Raw genomic sequence first — 10,000 nt, 5'->3', positions numbered from 1 at the left:
CTTTATGGTTGCTGCTGAGGTGTACAATAGAGGAAGATTTTCTTTATGGTTGCTGCTGAGGTGTACAGTAGAGGAGGATTTTCTTTATGGTTGCTACTAAGGTGTACAGTAGAGGAAGATTTTCTTTATGGTTGCTGCTGAGGTGTACAGTAGTGGAAGATTTTCTTTATGGTTGCTGTTACGGTGTAGAGTAGAGGAAGATTTTCTTTATGATTGCTGCTGAGGTGTACAGTAGAGGAAGATTTTCTTTATAGTTGCTGCTACGGAGTACAGTAGAGGAATATTTTCTTTATGGTTGCTGCTACGGTGTACAGTAGAGGAAGATTTTCTTTATGGTTGCTGCTGAGGTGTACAGTAGAGGAAGATTTTCTTTATGGTTGCTGCTACGTTGTACAGTAGAGGAAAATTTTCTTCATGGTTGCTGCTGACGTGTACAGTAGAGGAAGATTTTCTTTATACCAAAAATTCGAGAAGGAAAAGAAAGACAAGAAGAACGAGAAATAGAAGGAAGAGGGGACAGAGAAAGGAGTAGGAGCGGGAGGAAGGAGGGAGCGGGGGTGGAGGAGGAGAGGGTCAGGAGAGATAAGACGCCACAAGTAAAGAAGAGTTGAAACAGATGACTCAAGTTGAAGGAGGGGATTGAAGGATTGAAGTTCCGGGGTGGAGGGATAGGATGGCGGATGGAAGGGAGAGGGGGAGGAGGAAAGAAAAAAGATATAAGGAGTGGATAAAGATGGATAAGTAAAGGCGAAGAAGGTGGCGAAGGAGGAAGGGAGGAAGGGAACGTGGGAGGGAAGGAGGAAGGGAGGAAGGGAACGTGGGAGGGAAGGAGGAGGGGAGGAAGGGAACGTGGAAGGGAAGGAGGAAGGGAGGAAGGGAACGTGGGCGGAAGGAGAAGGGGAGGAAGGGAACGTAGGAGGGAAGGAGGAGGGGAGGAAGGGAACGTGGGAAGGAAGTAGGAGGGGAGGAGGGGAACGTGGGAGGGAAGTAGGAGGGGAGGAAGGGAACGTGGGAGGGAAGGAGGAAGGGAGGAAGGGAACGTGGGAGGGAAGGAGGAAGGGAGGAAGGGAACGTGGGAGGGAAGGAGGAGGGGAGGAAGGGAACGTGTGGGAGGGAAGGAGGAGGGGAGGAAGAGAACGTGGGAAGGAAGTAGGAGAGAAATAGGGAGAGGATAAAGATGAATGAAAGAATTTTGAAGGATTAGTAAATAATTAAAGGAATTTTGGGGGGATGAATCACACAGTGTGGGAGTTAACCGTGGGTGGGATTTGCGGTTTGGCTGTGGGATTTAAGTAAAGGGAGATGAAGGATAAAAGGGGGAGTAGAGAGGGGAAGTGATAGCGTACTTAGGGTTAGGGAAAAAAATAATACCTGAAAAAATAAAGGGAGATTAAAGGGGAAAGGTAAGGGAACGTGTGATTAAGGGGATGTTAACCCTTGGCTGGAGAGAGGATTTCGACTTCAATGAGTAAAATCAGCTGATTGTAGTTAGATAAAGTATTCTGTTCTATATCGAAGCCGATCTAGATTAGATCAAATGAATAAATTTGACTCGCAACAGTCATGGTAGAGTTACGTCTCGAAAAGTTAAGGAAAGAAAAGGAAACTATAGTCTATGAAAGGAGAATTAAGAGAATTGAAGAGCTCAAAATAGAGAGGAGATGGAGAGGCAAAGAGAGGAGTGCAAGGAGGTTGGAAAGAGAGAGAGAATGGAAAGACTCAAAGAGAAGGAGTTATTTCATTCAAGAGGAAGAAATTAGATGTGAATTGGTGGAAGGAACCAATGTTGCCACTGTGATCTATGCCTGTTTCCACAAACGATTGAGATTTTTTCCACAAAATTCTCACAAAAAAGCTGGATTTCCACATTTATCCCCACAAACAGAAGGAATTATTATATATACAAATAAGTTCGTTGTAATATATTTTGCTCACAAAACATCCCATGTGAGCAAATTTGTCCCACAAATTTGTGGAAAATTCCCACAGAATGGCATCGGTGGAAGGAGTTGAAGAGAGGGATGAGGGAGAAAAATAGTAACGGAGACAGTTGAATAATTGAAGATTGATGTGGTTAGTTACTACATCATGGTAAATGGGTATTCATACATTAGAAAAGGATTGAATTAAATTCCGACTCTCTTTGGACTTTTTTTTTTTTTTTAAGACTATGGACTCGCATGGTCATTAAGCCTGGTTTGAATTTGTACAGTCTCGACGTAAAAATTTCCCGTCCACCATGACTTAAATTATATACAATAAATATTTTATTACTTTGTACAAGTTATGCCACAATGTCACACTCAGATGCTTTTTACCTTACAAAGGCCATCCTAGTATGTGCCAACATCATTTACAACATATACATACATACATACAAGATTAGTAATTTCATTATACAATAATGCTATATGGGTTAAGGGGACACCACAGTAATGGCGTGCTGCCACAAAGGGAAAGACTAGAAGGGACTATAGGAGGTCATATGGATAGAGCTTATTCCTTCAAGGAAAGAAAGAATCGTGGGAAAGGAAGGGAAGAGACTGGAAAGTGATATGGGATGGGAATATATAGATATGAAAGGGAATAAAGAAATGAGTTAAGAAAAAAAAATGATTTTTTTCCTTTCCCTTCAGAAGAGGGAAAATTACGTAGGGGAAAGGGAAGAAAGGACTAAAGGTGGAGGGCGTGGGAAGGAAGAGGTATGAAGAAGACCTTGATAAGGTTCAGCAATTGAAATCTTTTTATGCTGAACAGAGAATGCAAAGCCACCAGAGCGGAGGCATTGGAGAAAATACATTTAAGCTGGACATGGAGAAGTGGTATAAATCAGAATGATTCAGTGCAGACGCGAATTCTTATTCTTGTACGTGGTCTTCTTGTTCTTGTTCTTCATCTTGGCTGGAGCAAGGAGCTGGAAACTGAGAAGTGAGGAAAAAGGTTAAGTGTAATAAAGCGACCAACAACTCCCAAAGGCGCAGGACGGCGAAAGAGAAGAACGACTGGAAGAGAGTCTTCAGAGTGCTGGAAAAAGAAGAAGAGGAAGAAGAAAAATAAAAAAAGGAACGGCCGCTAACTCGAAGGTTTCGGATCAGAACAGAAAATAATTAAAATATTGGCATGAGGATAGACTTAAAAAAAAAATAAAAAAATAGAAAGCCTGCACTACGCCTTAGAAAATAAAATGTGGACGAGGGTGAGTAAAGACACACGAAACCTGAAAAGTCGAAGGAGAAGTATGGAAATATAGACAGTAAAATGAGCAAATAAATAAATAGATAAATAGATAAATAAATGAATAAATGAATGAATAAATAGATAAATAAATAAATAAATAAATAAATAAATAAATAAATGAATAAATAAATAAATATATAGATAAATAAATAAATAAATAAATAAATAAATAAATAAATAAATAGATAAATAAATAAATAAATAAATAAATAAATAAATAAATAAATGAATAAATGAATAAATGAATAAATGAATAAATGAATAAATGAATAAATGAATAAATGAATAAATGAATAAATAAATAAATGAATAAATAAATAAATAAATGAAATAAAACAAAGGCCAAGTGAATCGTGTGTATTTGCGGAATCATATGTGACTGTATGTGTGCGTGCGTGTGCATGTTTGTGTATGTGCACGAGTGTGTGTGTGTGTGTGTGTGTGTGTGTGTGTGTGTGTGTGTGTGTGTGTGTGTGTGTGTGTGTGTGTGTGTGTGTGTGTGTGTGTGTGTGTGTGTGTGTGTGTGTGTGTGTGTGTGTGTGTGTGTGTGTGTGTGTGTGTGTGTGTGTGTGTGTGTGTGTGTGTGTGTGTGTGTGTTTGCGTGTGTGTGTGTTTGCGTGTGTGTGTGTGTGGGTGGGCGAATAGATTTGTTCGATCACCTTTTATCTGTGCATTCAGTATGCACGCAGTCGTGTGCGCGCGCATACACGCTTGTATGTTTATGTGAACCCATAAAGATCCCACAGTGACAAGCTCATAGTCAAAGTCGCGTTCAGTGCCATTATAATAAATTGAACTGATGCCATCCGGTAACTGAGGTCAAATTCATTTCGCGATATTAGTGTCACATATGTTCAAACTTCCTATGAGTTCCTCTTGGCTGCTTCCGTTCCTGAGGTGACGCGTCTCTGGTTTTAATGGCTGGCGAATGCTTCTGCACAAGTCTACGACGAGAGCAAGAAGAACGAGGCACGAAGTCTTCCTTCTCAATTTTTTTTTACACACTGTGGCTAATTTATCACGTAAAGGAACTGGTGTTAAACACTGGTGCGCGGTACAGATATTGGTACACAGTAAGGGAACTGGTGCGTGTTATAGGTTATAGAAAATGGTGAAAGACATGGAGACAGGTGCGCAGTGGAGAAACTGGTGTAAATGACAGAATTTAAATAAACCTGGTGAAGAGAGTAGAAATGGTGCACAGGAAAATTGCTCCACAGTAGAGGAAATGTTACTCAATAAGGGAACTGGTGCGCATTATAAAAACTGGTGTAAGGCATGGAAACAGGCGCGCAGTAGAGAAACTGGTGCAAATTATAGGACTTAAATAAACCTGGTGAAGAGGATATATATGGTGCACAGGAAAATAGGTGCTCTACAGTAGAGAAATTGGTGGTCATTGAAGAAGCTGTTGCACAGTACAAAACTTTTTGTGTAGCGTAGAGTTGGTGTGTATAATAGAAGTTGGTGGGAACAATTGGTGTGCATGATAGTAGTACAGATGAAATGTTGCCCCACGCACGTGTGAGCTGCAGTCGTAATTTCAGCTTCACGTAGCACCTTCAGTAATAACGAGATTGGATATTTTTAAGTGGACTTCAGCACACTGGGGATTTATGAGATGTTTATATCTCAGACCATTGCCATTTATGTGCTGTACGTGTAGGGTGGGTTAGATGCAAGTGTGTTCGTGTGTGCGTGTGTGTAGTGGTGGTTGGGGGGGGGGTTAAGGTAAGTATACTGATATGGAGCGTCACGCAGAGGAAATAGAAATATTCGCTCCATTTTTTAAGATGAGAAAAGTTTACAATTCAGAGGAAAGTCATAAGATGGCATCTGTCTGAATAATCCTAGCGGTTTCATTAATCAATGAATGTTATGAACTTTCGTATGTAAGAAGAAATGATGGAGATTCTGTGGTGGAGAAGCAGATGAACAAGGGGATAGAGAGAGGTGTAGAGAGAGAGAGAGAGAGAGAGAGAGAGAGAGAGAGAGAGAGAGAGAGAGAGAGAGAGAGAGAGAGAGAGAGAGAGAGAGAGAGAGAAAGAGAGAGAGAGAGAGAGAGAGAGAGAGAGAGAGAGAGAGAGAGAGAGAGAGAGAGAGAGAGAGAGAGAGAGAGAGAGAGAGAGAGAGAGAGGCGGGGAAAGGGGAAGAGAGTAACATCAAGGACGGAAGAGCGGGAGAGTGCGTGAGTGAAAGAGATAGAGAGAGAGAGAGCAAAAGAGAGAGAGAGAGAGAGAGAGAGAGAGAGAGAGAGAGAGAGAGAGAGAGAGAGAGAGAGAGAGAGAGAGAGAGAGAGAGAGAGAGAGAGAGAGAGAGAGAGAGAGAGAGAGAGAGAGAGAGAGAGAGAGAGAGAGAGAGAGAGAGAGAGAGAGAGAGAGAGAGGGAGACCTTACCCTCTATTTCATATAGTTTCAAAACCAGCACCTGTAAAAAATACCATTAACATCATCCTTCCGAGGTCAACATTTCATCTGAATGAAATCGCCTGACCACAGCCAGAGAGGACAATACGAAGTCCACCAGAGCCACAACGGGTACAGAGGGCTAAAAGAATATGAATGTGAGATTAGATACGAGAGGACAACTCTTTGAGAAAAGTTATATTAGTTCTGGTGTGCTGATAGAAAGAATTTCCCCGAAGAAGGAATCTGGACCCGAAGAATCACGGCTTGTAAAAAGCGAAGGGCGATGGGAGCAGGGAAATGCAAGTTGGCGAGACTCGAGATAAAAGTTTATCTTAAGCTCCTTTGCAACCTCCGAGGGAGAGCCATAGGGATGACTATAATAGTCTAGCGTCGGCCAACCATGCGTAGGAGGGACTGATCGGGAGAAGGTCTGGTGACGCGGAGGTGAGTGGGAAGAAGAGTGAGAGTGGCACCCAGGGATTCTCTAGAATCCTTGAGAGGGATCCTTGAAGAATCCTCGAGAATCCTTGAGAGGGATCCTTGAGGGATCCTCGAGAAATATACTCGAACTTCTCTGCTCCCGAAGGATCCCACTAAGATGAATAAAATAGCCCAGCGACGGCCGGGATACAAAAAGGTAAGTATCATCTGGTACGTAAGGAGCTGGACCAAAACTCTGGAGTATGTAAGCGGTGAAAACGTGCTGGAATAGAAATAATCATCCTCACTAATCCCCTACAAATCAGAAACTTCCCGAAGTTGATTGGAATGAGGTAATATTAATGTAACACAAACAAGGTCCACGTGTGTGTGTGTGTGTGTGTGTGTGTGTGTGTGTGTGTGTGTGTGTGTGTGTGTGTGTGTGTGTGTGTGTGTGTGTGTGTGTGTGTGTGTGTGTGTGTGTGTGTGTATGTGTGTGTGTGGGGGTGTGAGTGTGTGTGTGTGTGTGTGTGTGTATGTGTCAGTGTGTGTGGGTGTCAGTGTGTGTGTGTGTGTGTGTGTGTGTGTGTGTGTGTGTGTGTGTGTGTGTGTGTGTGTGTGTGTGTGTGTGTGTGTGTGTGTGTGTGTGTGTGTTCATCAAGATAGATATGTACTTATAAGCCTTTATCCTTGCTTTCCAAGCTGATTAGAATCGCCCTGATAATGCCAGAATGAAAATTGTAGGATTTCATTTGCCAGAAATGTATCTCCAACAGTTAAAACTACTCGTGTAAGTACACAAGAAAAGAATACATACCCAAATTTTGGTTAAAGGATACAAAAGACAAAGACAGCTTCGTACTTTACAAGTAACTCCAGAAACATAAGATTGAAATATAAAAAAAAAAAAAAAGGAAGGGATTGAAATATAGAACACCAATATATAAACAGAAATGTAGTTGTACATTTGTAAATAACACACAAGAAACCCACAGTCGGAGAAAATAAGCTTCGAATGCAAGAAGATTCTATATTTCGGCTACCAACTGTAGCCCTCTTCAGGAAAGTAATTTCCTGAAGAGGGCTACATTTGGTAGCCGAAATATATAATCTTTTTTCATTCGAAGCTTATTTTCTCCGACTGTGGGTTTCTTGTGTGATAGATCACCAAGTTTATACGGTAACACCTGACAAGTGTTCGTACCGCGTTGCTACCGATGACTGTCACTTGCCCTAGCAGCCGAGCTAACAGAGCGAAGGTGAAGATTTCGGCCGCAACTAAACATTTGATGCTCGGTGGCCCTTGAGGGTTGCACGGAAGGATGATCCGTGTGTGAAAAAGAAGAAGATGAACATGAGATAAAGAAAAGAAGATGAGAGGAGGAGAAAGAAGAAGAAGGATAATAAAAGGGGAGTTGATAAGAGAGGAGGAAAGAGAGTGTGTGTAGGAAGGAAGAAGAGAGAGAGGGAGGGTGGGAAGAAATAGAAGAAATGAAGCGAAAAAGTAAGGAGAGAGAGTGAGACAGAGAGAGAGAGAGAGAGAGAGAGAGATTAGAAAAGATGAGAAAAAGAGAAAGAAGAAGAATGATAAGAGAGATAGATAGATAGATAGAGAGAGAGAGAGAGAGACAGAGAGAGAGAGAGAGAGAGAGAGAGAGAGAGAGAGAGAGAGAGAGAGAGAGAGAGAGAGAGAGAGAGAGAGAGAGAGAGAGAATAAGAAGATGAGAAGAGAAAAAGAAGAATGATAGAGATAGAGAGAGATTTAAAAAGATGAGAAAAAGAGAAAACAGAAGAATGATAAGAGAGATAGATAGATAGATAGATAGATAGAGAGAGAGAGAGCGAGAGAGAGAGAGAGAGAGAGAGAGAGAGAGAGAGAGGATGGGAGGGAGGCATGGGTGAAGAGTATAAGGTATTAAGAGCAGAGGGAGGGAAGGAGGGAGAGAGGTAGAAGAGGAATGAGAGTGGCGTATGACAAAGAGAGACTGATGAAAATCAGAAAAAACATTAGCATACATACATACATAACTACATATACCAAGGCTTTTTCCCCCTTATAAGGGGGGTAGCCAAAAGGAAAGGCATAAAATCATTCCCACCCATTCCATCCCTGAATACACTCCGCACCCCTCCACCCTCCCTCTTATCTTAGCACCTCCTGGATGACGGGTCATCCCTGCACCCTGTCCACTGCCCTGGGTCAGAAGCAGTGTCGCAAGACACAGCACATCCACAGCAAGGCCGCTTCATTAAATCGTCGACACCCTCTCTCCCCATGCATAAAAGGAGAAGACGGGGAGAAATCCCTTCGGGCTGCGTCAAATTTTGCTCACACATACTACCTCACCCCACATTCCCACCCCCCGCCCATTCCAAAGATAATTAAAAAAAGAAAAAAGGGGCAGGCAAAAGGAAAGAGAAAGGGAGGAAAGGAAGGAGAAGGAAGGTGGGAGGGAGGGAGAGAGAGAGAGAGGGAGGGAAAGAGAGAGGGAGGAAAGAGGGAGGGAGGGAGAGAGGCAAGTCGAGGAGACCAAGATGAATGAGGGAAGTGACGTCCCTTGCCTTTTATCAGATTGAAACCCAGCTCGTGTAATAGGCGGATTACAAGCGAATTACCCGCTCTGGCTTGGCTGTGGATTGCGCAGGCTTCTGTGTGGGTTTAGGGTCTGCGAGCTGGACGGTGGGCAAGGCACGTGGATGATTGAGTGTGGGTGTCAGTGGGCGTCGGTGGGCGTGTGTGTGAATGTGCGTGTGTGTGTGTGTGTGTGTGTGTGTGTGTGTGTGTGTGTGTGTGTGTGTGTGTGTGTGTGTGTGTGTGTGTGTGTGTGTGTGTGTGTTCACCTTGGTCTTTGGATCACGTGTTGGACTCGTGATCGACAGCTATTTCCCTCCCTGAAGAGAGCTCAGAGCTCGTATGACCGATCTATGGGTAATGCTACCTTACACACACACACACACACACCCAACTCCCCGCCCACGAGAGTCAGAGTAACGACCCGAAGCGCAGCGATACCGAAATAATTTCGGCCCTGGGCAGGATTCGAACCAGGTACTGCGGGCACCACTGTACTGGCACTCTATCAACCGCGCCACCGAGTCGTGTGTGTGTGTGTGTGTGTGTGTGTGTGTGTGTGTGTGTGTGTGTGTGTGTGTGTGTGTGTGTGTGTGTGTGTGTGTGTGTGTGTGTGTGTGTGTGTGTGTGTGTGTGTGTGTGTGTGTGTGTATGTGAACGCGTGCGTGTGTGCGTGTGTAGATATGGGTGTGAGTGAGATTTGCTCTGGGTATTTGGTCTGTCTGTGTTTACGCCCTGTCTGTGCTAAAGTCTTTCCATGTGTCAGTGTGTCTGTCGGGATTTCCATGGGTCTGTCTAACTGTGTGTCTGCCTTTGGCTCAGTTCTGATGTACGTGTATGTGCGTATATGTGCGTAGATATCTGGTCTACCGTATTCATATGATTTGTTATTTGCATAATCACATATATAATACAAAAGCTTCCGTGAATGACCAACCATTAGGCTCAACTGAAGATCGACTGGTCTGTCCCCTGCGAGGTCGTATATTAACCTTTGCACCTCTTAATCCGGCTTGGTAAGATTGTATGTAAGGTGTGAAGTGTGTTGAGAGGGAATGTAGTCTGAAACCTATATAATCAGCTCGACCATCATGAATGAATGAAACGTTACCCAGGGCTGCTGTACCTTGATATCTGCCGCTGTTGCAGAGACGGGTTGGGAAGCTATAAAGCGCTACTTTGACAATTGCCCAGGAGCACTTCCTAGGGACCTGACCTTTGCCTTCTGCGTTTGAGGCTGGGACGCTACCCACTATTGCAAACAGGCATCGCTATGAATGTTTATATATGCGTATATTTGCGTGTAATTACGCTGACATTAGAGGTGTGTCCTCCTAGTGTATGTGAGCATACGTGTTTCCAA

Source organism: Oratosquilla oratoria, chromosome 1 (assembly GCF_046742065.1).
Source record: "Oratosquilla oratoria isolate Oo_2021 chromosome 1, ASM4674206v1, whole genome shotgun sequence".
In the NCBI taxonomy this organism is placed as follows: Eukaryota; Metazoa; Arthropoda; class Malacostraca; order Stomatopoda; family Squillidae; genus Oratosquilla; species Oratosquilla oratoria.
The sequence above is the reverse complement of the archived record's forward strand: the minus strand, read 5'-3'. Positions refer to the sequence as shown.